The sequence below is a fragment of the Fukomys damarensis genome, unplaced genomic scaffold, assembly GCF_012274545.1.
Source record: "Fukomys damarensis isolate Sample0158 unplaced genomic scaffold, DMR_v1.0_HiC HiC_scaffold_32, whole genome shotgun sequence".
Classification (NCBI taxonomy): Eukaryota; Metazoa; Chordata; class Mammalia; order Rodentia; family Bathyergidae; genus Fukomys; species Fukomys damarensis.
In genome coordinates this window covers 32,181,585-32,193,968 of record NW_022900944.1, presented here as the reverse complement: position 1 = coordinate 32,193,968, position 12,384 = coordinate 32,181,585, and positions in this window count along the sequence as shown.

Genomic DNA, 12,384 nt, shown 5'->3' with positions numbered 1-12,384 from the left:
CTGTGTGGTTTAGGCTGGCCTGTAACTCACTACATATCCCAGGCTGGGCTCAAACTTGTGGCAATAGTCCTACCTCAGCCTCCCAAGTGCTGGGATTATAAGCATGCACCGCCATGCCTGGCATAAGGCTTTTTAAGGATGTCAGAATGTGACATTAGGGCATGATCATCATGGCACTTCTGGGAACCCTGGAGAGTAGAAAATTTTGTTGTGTGGTGCACTCAAGTCTTCACCTCTACCAGGCATTACTGAGGGTGGACTTTGCATAAACTCTGCCACCTGGCCTCTAGGCCACAAAGTTTCCTGGACAAGAAATATTTGTCTTCCTGGACAAGAAATATTTATAACAATACTAATTTTGATGAGTCATTTCTCTTATTTTCTTTGAAGAGGAAAGATGGATAAACTCTCTCTACTAGCTTACCACTGGTTACTCAATATGTTCCATTATAGAATTAAGATCTTTCCCCTCCTGTGTTACCTCAGGCTGTGCCAACTCATAAGTTTTCTCCATGGGAAAAGCTACTTGACCAGGATATGGGTAAGGGAGCCAGATAAAATGGCAGGCAGGGTTCCTCTGCCTTCTCCATGCTCTAGTTCACCAAACACTGTGGCCTGAAGCTTGCCAATCAGTTCACAGATTCCATCTGGGTAGTGATGACATCACAGGCCGCCTGGTTTCCATGGCAGGGAATCTACTCAAATGTGGGGAAACTTCCCAGCAAGTTCTTTACTAGACACCAGTCTGGTTGCCTGGAAGAGAATGTTTGCCTGGATCCTCTATATTCAGGCTCACTTGTTCTCTGACCCCTGGGAAGGCAGTATAGCAAATACCCTAGGCAAGCATCTCTATAAGAGGCTTTGGTGTACACATGTCAGTGGACATCACAATTCTCTTGTCTTCTTCGCCGTTCCTCCAAACTTCCCCAGTCATGAGTAGTACCAGAACCTAGTGCCAACTCAGGCACCCGAATGTTTTCTACGCAATGCGCAGGCTAGGAACATGTCATCTCTGAGCAAGTGTTTAGAAAAGCCCATCTATCAATTTAGGCTTCCCCTTTGGGGGTACAAGGAACTTCATATTTGTGCATAGTGGATGTATCAATAGTCCCATATATTTGTGAAACTGAGGTGGGTAGATCTCTTCAGGCCAGGAATTCAAAACTACTCTGGGCTATATAGTAAGACTCGATCTCAAAAAAAAAAAAAAATAAAAAAAAAAAAAAAAAAAAAAAAAAAAAAAAAAAAAAAAAAAAAAAAAAAGAAAGAAAGAAAAAGATGCTTCCTTCAGACCCCTTCTTGATTATACTCAGTGTAAACAAAATGTGTTTTATAGTCAAATGATAAGTGAAGTTTGAGGAAGAGCTGCTGAGGCCTCTCATGAACCTTACTTGACACTTAGACATGTTACCATGCTGTTATGAAGACACATGCATGGGCTGCTACTGACATCTCCCAGTCAGAGCTGCTGAGAACTGGGGCAAAGGTGGTGCCATACATCTGGGACAGAAAAACCTGGAGAGAAAGTGCTGCTGAGACTGGAACTCTGCAGAAAAATCATCCAAGGAAGTTTTCTTGATATGAGAAAGCATGCTGAGTCTAATAAGATTGGAGTTGGGACTTTTCAATTTTCAGGTTCTCTATGGGAATGGGAGACATATTCTGGTCATTTGTTGCTGTTGGTTCCAGGGAAGCCAAAGGCTATTGCAGCAAGCATCTCTTCCTACGTGACCTATAGAAGAGACAGGCCAAGGCTGTGTTTGGGATGTTAAGTAAATTAGTGGGCTTCAGCCAGGAAGAACATATGCTGGTAGCACAATGAATAAAGGAGAAGGGATTGATCAGTTCTGGTTTTCTTCCTAGCAGCACTGGAGCCCACAGCTCCTCCTACTCCTGTTTACTACAATGTCCTCTACCGAGGATGTAGAGAAACCCTGGTGGGCTGGTGTGGAGAGACTGACTGCCTGGTTGGCTGCTACTGAGTCTATGGAAATGTTTCCATCACCACCCTAGCAAAGGCCAGAGTTGAGAAGCCAAAATCCATGTGGGCTGCCAGCAGACCTCCATCTATGGGAGAATGCCATAAACCAAAAAGATTGCCATAATCCTATTATTTGCCATGTTAACAGTGGTAACAAAACCCCGTGGCAGCGTTAGGTGAGCCACCCTGTTGAGAGGATGAACATTGAGTGGTCTAGGACAGCTAGTGCCTCTTCTCCAGTGTTCGCCACTGCCAGTCCCTGGAGATATAACCTGGGCCATTCTGCCTCATCCTTTCTCAGCAAAGATCCCTCTTCAGTGCCAACCAGCTATGGGAAAGACACTGGGGTTGAAAGTAGGCTGTGAATATCAGGGCTTAAGCTGGCTGGAAGTAGACCTGGTGCTCCTCTGCTCAATCCTCTACATTCACTTCTTGTTCAGAAGAAACATCTGTCTGCACTCTGCAAGCCAAGGAGGAGTCAAGTGCACAGTAACCTAGCTGGAGCCCCATCTCTACCATTGCAGACTTGTCCTGCCATCTCACTCCACACCCCAGCAGAGAGTCAGCACCAGTAGGTGATAAGCAACGGATATCTAGACAAATGGATGGAAGTAAGCGAGTGGAGGTCCTTCCTGGAGAGAGGAACAGCAACTGGAAGTAGTGGAAGAATTCAGGGAATCTCCTTCTCCCTTGATCAGTTGGGCATCAATGTGGTCAATGCTTGCTCTGAACCTCAGTTTTCTTGCCTAGAAAGTGAGGCTAGAAAAATAATCCTTTGTGGGCTGCACCTAATGGGCTCATACACATTGAACTGGTCACATAGCTCTGGGTACAGTCATTGTGCTACTCACTTAGTTCCCTTTACCACTTGTTCTCACTCCAAAGATGGGAGGCAGCAGCCTTCTGAGCTCCAAGTACACTCACCCCTCAAAGAATACCGTTTGTGTACTTGATGTGTGCCAGTGGCATAGTTCCAGATTTCAGTATTCAGGGGACTTTGCTGAGTCTGCTTTACACCATGTATATGGAAAACCACCACAGATTGGTTGAAGGAGAAAGAGAAAGGAGGCATCCCAACAAAATCTGATCCAAACAATTGAGAGGCTTCTATATTTCCCTGTTTGTGCAGAAGGCACAAGAGACCTGTCCCTTCCCCAGATAACTATCACAGTGCAAGACATTGAGAGGTTCTGAGTCTCAGGACCATCCTCGAGGGTCGTGCTGGAAACAGCACCTTCAATCCAGGCCACGGTAATTTTCCACCCCCAGATTCATTACTTCCAAGACATAGCCACAAAGCTAGGCATGGTAGCCCACACATGTAATCACAGTACTCTGGGACTCTAAAATAGGAGGATTCCAAGTTGAAGAATACCATGGCCAATTTAAAAACTGGGCTACTGACTACCATATAAGTGTGACCATAAAATCTGACACCCAATCAGGGACAAATGCCTGCATTAATTAGGGGAGATATCTTCTAGTTCTTCCAGAAGGGCTTTGGGGACATACTTCTCTGCACAGGTATAGTCCCTAAGGGAGACTATCAATTATGATCTTCTCTTGAGCCTGCACAACTTAGCCACAAAAGCAGGGAGAGTGGATCATGGGAGAAGCAAGATGCTAGGCACCATCATCAGCTTTGTGACCCACCTTTGGAACAAGAGTTTAGTCCAGAAGATTGAACAGGTAGTTCATCCAAGAAGTTTTCCAGTGCCCTCAGTGAGGGAGTCTTCATCACAAAAATTCTGATTTTGGGTGGCTTAAGTGTAAGGCCAGAGAAGGATTTTTCTCAGGTTCCTGGGTGGGAAAGCAGCCTTGTCAGTAGGAGGCATTTGGCTGCCCTGTTGCCTCCCTGAAGGCCTAGTGAGCAGCTTTTAGCTCTAAAAGAGAAGCTGCTGGCCATTATTTCAGGGTTGTCCTTCATGTGACACATGAAAACAAATGTGGAATTTGGATTTTGAATTTTGACTTTGTATCAGGTCATGATTTCTAACAATAAATTATCTTTACCTGGGTTCTCATTGAAATTACAATTGGTGTAGGATTCAGTGGATTTTGAGGAGTTACACAACAAACCAAGTGGAGGTCAGAGGGTTTTTGTGTGTCTTTTCTATGGGAGAGGATTGAAGTGACAAGACCGTCATTTTGAATTATGTCACTTTCTCGTGAAGAAGAATTTATTTTTTGGTACCAGGGATTGAACTCAGTACCTTGCATTTGCGAGACAGGTGGCGGAACCACTCAGCTAAATCCCTGGCCCAAGAATTTCATTTTTAAATGGACCTGTATCTCCAACACTGTAAAGCTTCCCCTTATTTTCTATTGGAGCACTTAGAACCTCTGTTGAAGTTAGTGACCCTTCAAATATGCTGAGCTTGTCCTCACATTACTATCAGCTATAAATATGGAGCCAAAATAAATAACATGAAGCACTACTGTTGAGCACAACTCGTTTTTGCTACCTGTGTAATGTTCAGAAGGCTCCTTAACCTCTTAGTTTTGCTGAGACCTCAACTGTGAAAACATGAAAGGTCAATAAATGAATACTTGAGGAAAAGCAAGGGCAAGAAACCCTTTTTAGCTTTTATTCTTCCCAATAAGATTGTCTTTGCATTGCACATGTCCAAATCTCATTATGCTTCAGACCCACCTCCAAGGAGCATTCTCTGAATCCCTAATCCACTCACATCTCTGCTTCTCCAACTGTTGAATGCTTAGGGCCAGAGCTACACAACCTACTTCTTAGGTTAATCTTGACCCTCCTGCCAATCTCAGAATTTGAGATTGTCTTGTCCTCCTGTGCTCACTGAAGCTACATTCATACCCTGGTGTGCTCCACCAAAAGTGGCTACTTGAAGAGAATGTGAGCAAGGAGGCCAGATAAGAAGGTCTAGGCTGGGTTCTTCTCATTGATCTCTGCCACCAAATACTGAGAGCCTGAAGACTGTCCAAGTCACGAATCCACATGTCACCTCACTGGGTAGTGATGGCATCACAGGTCTCCTGGTATAAATGTGGAGGAACTACTCTAAAGCGTGGAAAGTTCTTCTTTTTTTTTGTTTTTTTGAGAAGGAGGCCAGATAAGAAGGTCTAGGCTGGGTTCTTCTCATTGATCTCTGCCACCAAATACTGAGAGCCTGAAGACTGTCCAAGTCACGAATCCACATGTCACCTCACTGGGTAGTGATGGCATCACAGGTCTCCTGGTATAAATGTGGAGGAACTACTCTAAAGCGTGGAAAGTTCTTCTTTTTTTTTGTTTTTTTGAGAAGGGGTCTCACTACGTAGTTGAGACCCGTGGAACTTCCTCCTGTGCTCACTGAAGCTACATTCATACCCTGGTGTGCTCCACCAAAAGTGGCTACTTGAAGAGAATGTGAGCAAGGAGGCCAGATAAGAAGGTCTAGGCTGGGTTCTTCTCATTGATCTCTGCCACCAAATACTGAGAGCCTGAAGACTGTCCAAGTCACGAATCCACATGTCACCTCACTGGGTAGTGATGGCATCACAGGTCTCCTGGTATAAATGTGGAGGAACTACTCTAAAGCGTGGAAAGTTCTTCTTTTTTTTTGTTTTTTTGAGAAGGGGTCTCACTACGTAGTTGAGACTGACCTGGAACTCACTATGTATCCCAGGCTGGTCTCGAACTCACAGCGATCCTCCTGCCTCAGCCTCAGCCTCCCAAGTGCTGGGATTACAGGCTTGTGCCACCACACCCAGCTGTGTGGAAACTTCTTAACCAGTTCTCTACTATAGGCCAGACTGTTTGGTTGCTGAGAAGAGAACGTATGACTGGCTCACTTATATTCACACTAACTTGTTATCTGTCCCATGGGCAGTCTGTGCAGCCCATAAACCTGGGCCAGACATCTGTATAAGAGGCCTGAGTGTGCACAAAGCCACACCACATGTGCCTTTTGTGCTTGGCCATCACACCTCAGAACTTCCCCACTCCTGAGTGGGAGCAGTGGGCTGGTGTGAACTTGGGTACCCATATTTTCCTGCTCAGTGATGATGGTACATGACGTGTCATCTCTGGGCAAGTGTTTAGAAAGGTCCTAATCTTCATCAATTTAGCTTTCCCTTTGGGATTACAAGGCGCTTCTTTCAGAGTTGGGTGAAGTTGAGCACACCTATATTCTGTTACAGGAGGTTGAAGCAGGAAGATCCCTTCAGTCCAGGATTCCAAGACGAGCTTGGGAAAGATGTTATACCCTATTAAAATAATATGTTTTCTCCAGACAACTTCTTGATCAAACTATTAACAAAACGCCAGGCTTGGTGGTGCACACCTGTAATTCCATCACTCAGGAGGCTTAGGCAAGAGGATGCTTCAAGTTCAAAGCATACACAGTGAGTTCAAGGGCAAGACTGTCTCAAAAAAAAAAAAATCTGGGGATGTAGCTTAGCCTAGAAAGTGAGAAATCCTGAGTTCTATCCCCAGTATCAAAAAGGGGTGGGGGTGTATTTAGCTCAGTGGTGCCACACCTGCCTGTCAAGTACAAGGTCCTGAGTTTGATTGCTAGTACAAATAAATAAACTATTAATGAAAGACTAGCGTGCTATTGTTGTCAAGTGATAAGTGGAGCAGTTCGAGGAAAAACTGTTGCAGGCCTCTATGAAACTCATCTTCACAACTCAGGTATATTTACCATGCTGTCTCTGAGACATACGCATGTCCCTCATCCCACATCCCAGGATGAACTGCTGAAGATAGTGTGTTATACAGCTGGGGACAGAAATACCAGAAAAGAGATGAAGTGGAACCGAGACTGGAAATTTGAGGAAAATCATCCCAGGAATTTGCGCTGGTATGAAAAGGCTCTTTGACCCTAATCTTCATACACAGAGACTGAGGGGGGTCCCAATTTCATTAACATGAGTTTTCACTTTTCTTTGTGGGAATCAGGAACAGAGCTCTGCTATCTTCTCCTGTTGGCTCCATAGAACCCAAGTGCTTTTACAGTCCATTCTAGGGGACTTATACAGTAACAGACCATGGCTGCATGTATGATATTAACTAGACAGAAGGGCTTCAGGCAGGAAGGTACAGGAGAGGGTAGGTCCTGGCCACACAGTATATGTAGTAATATTAACTGATCAGTTCTGGTCTTCTTTCTAGCAGCATAGCTGCCCACAACCCCTGCTTTCCTCAGACCTCTACAGACCTTCTTGTTCAGAAGAACCTCCTGTTTGCACTCTGGAAACCAAGGAGTCAGCTGCAGAGTGACTTAGCTGGGGAACGGAGCTACTGTTGGGCTTCTACCCTTAGTCATTGCCAGTTAGCACCAGCACAGTCAACAGGGTTGAGGCTTCTTCACACTGGAAGAAGTTAACAGGGGACCCTCCTGCCTGGGGTCTCAGGAAACAGAATAAACAGCGCAGGGAGCACTGCCACTGGGAACAGGAACGGCATGGAGTAAGTCCAGGAAGAGCCTCCTGAGGCTTCCATGCTTCTTTTTGCTCAGCCCTTTGTGACCCCAGAATTAGTGCTCAATAAAATGATTTTCTGTGACATCTTTTGACCAGAAATCCAGCTTGAGTTTCCTCAAGGCCAATCCTTAAACCTCCCAGCTCCCTTAAAGTTCCTTCCTACACATCAGACATGGTCTTCTAAGGCTCTCTGCGCTCGAAAGGGATGCTTTGGGGAAGTTGCTCACAGTGTGACATTTCCAGTGGTGTCTATGCCACTTGGAGCAATACTTAGTCTAGTTATGTAAGAGAAGGAGAGGCCCAAGCCAGGGGTGCAGGTCAGTGGGATAGCACATATTTAGACTGTGTGATGTCCTACATTCAACATCATTCACACACACACACACACACACACACACACACACACACATGAAAGTTGAGTGCTACCATGTATGTATGTGAGTGGGTGTAGAGGAGAGAGAAAGACACACACACACACACACACACACACACACACAGACAGAGAGACAAAAAAAGAGGGCAGAGTAAGCAGGGCTGAGAAGATGCTGGACCATCCAATAGTCTATGCCTCAATCGCACTCATTCAACAAGTACCTATTGAGCACCTGTTCCATATCAGCCACTGTGCTAGTTGCTTGGGATATGTTGGTGAATGAAGCCATCAAGCCCCTCTCCTCAAAGCACCAAATACAGGAGGAGATAAAAATGCAATATCAAGGACAGGGGTTTAGCCCCATGGTAGAGTGCCTAGCACACAGAAGGCTCTCGCTTCAATCCCTAGCATCACCCCACTTCCCAAAATCAAGTTTTCTATAAGGAAAAATAAAACATTTTGAGGATAGAAGGATGAAGGTTGCTATGTTACACAAGGCAGTCCAGGAAGCCTTCTTTGAGGAGGGAACATTTCAGCAGAAGTGGCAGCAAGTCAGTCACGCGAGGAGCCAAAGGCGGAGCACCCTGAAGGAAGTACATGTGTAAAGACCCTGAGGTAGCACCAAGCACAGTGACGCAGGCCTGGATTATCAGCAATAAAGAACCTGGGGCAGAGGAGGGTCAGCAGTTCAAGGCAAGCCTGGTCGACATAGCCATAACTCATCTCAAAACAGAAAACAAAAAAAGAAAAAAGAGACACTTAGTCAGGAGTGGTCATACAGACCTATAAGCTCATGTCACTGGGAGGCTGGAGAGGGGTATCACAATTTCAAGACCAGCCTATCCAAGTGAGCAACTTAGTAAAACCCTTTCTCAGAATTAAAAAATAAATAAAATAACAAGGCTGTGGCTGTACCTCAGTGTGAAGGCTCTCAGTCCAGTTCCCACTACTCAGTGCCCCCCTCCCAAAGTGATGCTATATAGCAATGAGGCTGAACTCTACTACGAGCCACAGAAGGGCTACTGTGCCAGGAAGGAAAGATAAAGATAAAAGATGTGGTTGTGTGGGAAGATGTGGGCCTTGTCAGCCATGAGTGAGGAGTCTGGACCTTTAAAGACTGTAGTTGTACATATCCCCACTCTCCAAGACGATTGTAAAATTCATGTACTACAAACATGTACTAATAACAAATAAAAATATAAAATAGGCATACAGAATTTTAAAAATGTAGATGTTAAAGAAAACAATAGGAAGAGCAAGAGGAGGGTAAAGAAGCATCTAATATAAATGCTACAAAAATCACCATAGCTGCTATGAGCCATGCAGTGAGGACCTGGCTGTTACCAGAAGAATGTCCCTCTCACCAGCAAAAGGGGCAGAGGGATGGGGAATGGAGGTGGGAGCAATCAGCAGAGAAGGAACAGTGCAGGGTTGGGCTTGTATTTCATTCATATCCAGCCAAGTCCACAGTCCAAAAAAAAAGGAGGTAGAACCATTAGCCACTCATAGCTCTAGGATCTAGGTGAAATATCCTACCCTGTGGTCAGCATACCTGTCCTGAAGGACTATAGCAGCAAGACTGTTGCTCCTCCCCCTGACATGAAAACTCACAAGACCAGGAAAGTACTTGTGCCTCAAGAGTTTCCTTACCTGGGCTAGAAGAAGAAGGAACAAGCTCTGGGGCTCACAGAGGGTTCTCACTGAGAGTCTCACCACAGTTCCTCTCTGATATTTAGTGTAACTCAGGCAGATTTTTGTAGTTACTGGAGAAGTCGGGGTAGAAATTCCCAAGCATGAGAAAAGCAGGATCACCTGGAGCTCAAAGGCATGAGGAATCATTAGCATCCATACCAATCCAAGTAATTTTTAGGGTAAGGGCTTGGATATCTATATTTTTAAAAGCTTCCTGTAGATGGCCACAGTTGGCAAGTACCTGAAATTCCAGCTACTTTGAAGGCTGAATAAGAATAACTGCTTGATTCCATAAGTTGGGTGCTACCTCAGCCAATGCATTTAGAGAATGCATCAATGGATTATTGATTAAAATGCTCACATTTATAGAAAAAAGGAGAGGAACATGAAACCACAGGATATAATGAGCAAATTTTAAATATATGGAAAACATCCAGCCATGGTGGCCAATGCCTGTACCTAAGCACTCAGAAGTCTGAGGAAGGAGGATCTTGAATTAGAGACCAGTCTGGGCTCCATACCAGGTCCTGTCTCAAAAGAAAAAAGGTAAAGATTTCTCAGGTACAGCCTGATTCTCATACAGGGAATCAGTGAGAGTTCAGATGCTAAGCTTGGCAGGGTAAGCTCAGTTGTGGGAGGCATGAAGCCAGGCCAAACAGGGAGACCATACACAAACCAAACACTGAGAAGGCTCTGAGATGTGCTTACTTGTGAACAGCATGTTGTCACCTGAGTTGAGTAGGATGGGGAAGCCAAAGAGATGTCAAGCTTGACCTTGAGGCTAACTGGTGTGAGCTGTTGCCGCAGAGATTGGCTCCTTGAGCCTGGTGCCCTATGAGCCATGCTCCTGCATGTATATGTAGGGAGGTGTGATCAATGGAGACTTCTCCTGTCAGCTCACTGCACAGCCCAGCAGTGGGTGACCACCAAGGATGTCTAGATATGTATAGACATAAGGAAGTGGAGGTCCTCCCTGGTGAGAGGGACAGGGAAGTAGGGGATATTAATGCAGCAACCTCCATCTGCCCCAGCCAAGTGGTCATCAATATGGTTATTTGTCTCCGGTGCAGCGCAGTTTTTTCATCTAGAAACTGTATCTGGTAAAACAAAAAACTCTCCCTTGTGGGTAGGACTGAATGAGCTAACCATGTGAAACTGGTAGCACTTTTCTATTCTTTTGGTCAGTTTTACCAACTGCCCTTTCTCCGTGAAGGAAGGGGAGACAGCAGGCTTCTGAGTGCCATGGGCACTAACTCATCAACAAATGTCATTTCTGTGCTTGCTCAGTGCTAGCTGTGTGTTGTCAGTTGCCAGAATACAGAGACACAGGCTTCACTGAGTTTCCTTCTAGCTGAGCAGAGGGTGACCATCACAGATTGGAGGAAGAGGCAGATAAAGGTGAGGTCCAGGAACTTCTGCTCAGAGAGAGAGAGAGAGAGAGAGAGAGAGAGAGAGAGAGATATTCTTCCCCATGTCTATCTTTGCGGAATAGGTAAGTCACCAGAGGATTTGGATATAGCAGAGTTTTCCATAACCTCCCCATTTCCAGGCAACTGAACATCACAGTTCCAAGTTTGGATCGGAGTTCCTGGGGCACCCTTGAGGGCCTTAAAACAGCTCAAGTAATCCAGGCCTCTCAAACTTTACCTCCTCCCCAGATGCACTTCCACAAAGATATAGAACAAAGCTGGGCATGGTGATGCACACCTGTAAACCAAACACTCTGAGAAGCTGAGAATGGAAGATCGGGTGTGTTTGAGCCCAGCCTGAGGAATTTAGGTACTCGGCACCTGGCCAGGATATAATCTACATGAACACAATACTTGACACTTAAGGATGCAGGGCGAATGCCAACCTTAATGAGGGCTGGTATCATCCCATACTCAGAAACGCTCCAAGACTTACTGCCACGAAAAGACAAGATACATCATGGCCAGAACAGCATCTGTGGGAAGTCATTTGTTTAATTACAATTTCCTCCTCACCCTACACAATACCACCCAAAGAGCAGGGAGCGTGGGCCTTGTGGGAAAAGAGGTGCCAAGAATCAACATCAGCTTTGGGACCCATTCCTAGAAATTGAGCCTGGTTCAGAACATAAGCTGGGAGCTCGCTGAACAAGAAGCTTTCCAGGACTAGTTTCAATGACAGATTTTTCCGTGGCAAGCCTGATTTTCACTCTTAAATGTGATGCTAGAGCATGTGTCTTTCTAGGTTGCCTGAGTGGGTGAGCACCCTTGTCAGTAGGAGGCTTGTCCTGTGGCCTGATTGAGGGCCTGGTGAGCTGCTTGTGGCATGCAGAGAGAAGCTGCTGGCCAGCAAAGGCTAGCTCTTCCCGTGATATATTAAAGCTAAAGTGGAGTATGGAACTTGACTATGTATCACATCATGGTTTCTAACAGTAAGTCACCAATTCAAGGACCCCATTCACACTAATTACCATGAGGGTAGAATTTCATGGATTCTGATGATTCACACTCCAAACCATCACATATACTTCAAAGGACATTCCTTGATTTTTTTTTCAGTGCTGGGATTGAACTCAGGATGTTATGTATGTGAAGCAAACATTCTACTACTGAGCTGTATAATAGCCATATGTATTGTCTTTTATATGAAGGGGGAGTGAAATGATAATGTCATCATTTTGTTTAGTGCCACTTACAAATGCTTTCAATTTTATGTAAAATGGGTCATTTCCCCACTTTATAGTCATTACAGACATTTTGACTTGGAGCACCTTGAACTTCAAATGTGGTGAGCTTCTCCTCCCATTACTAACAACTATAAATCTGGAGCCCCCACCTGAACAACACGAGGCCTTACTGTTGAGCAGAACTCCTCTGTACTACCTGTGTAGTACCGTAAGACCTTACCTCTTCATTTTTTTTTTTTTTTTTTT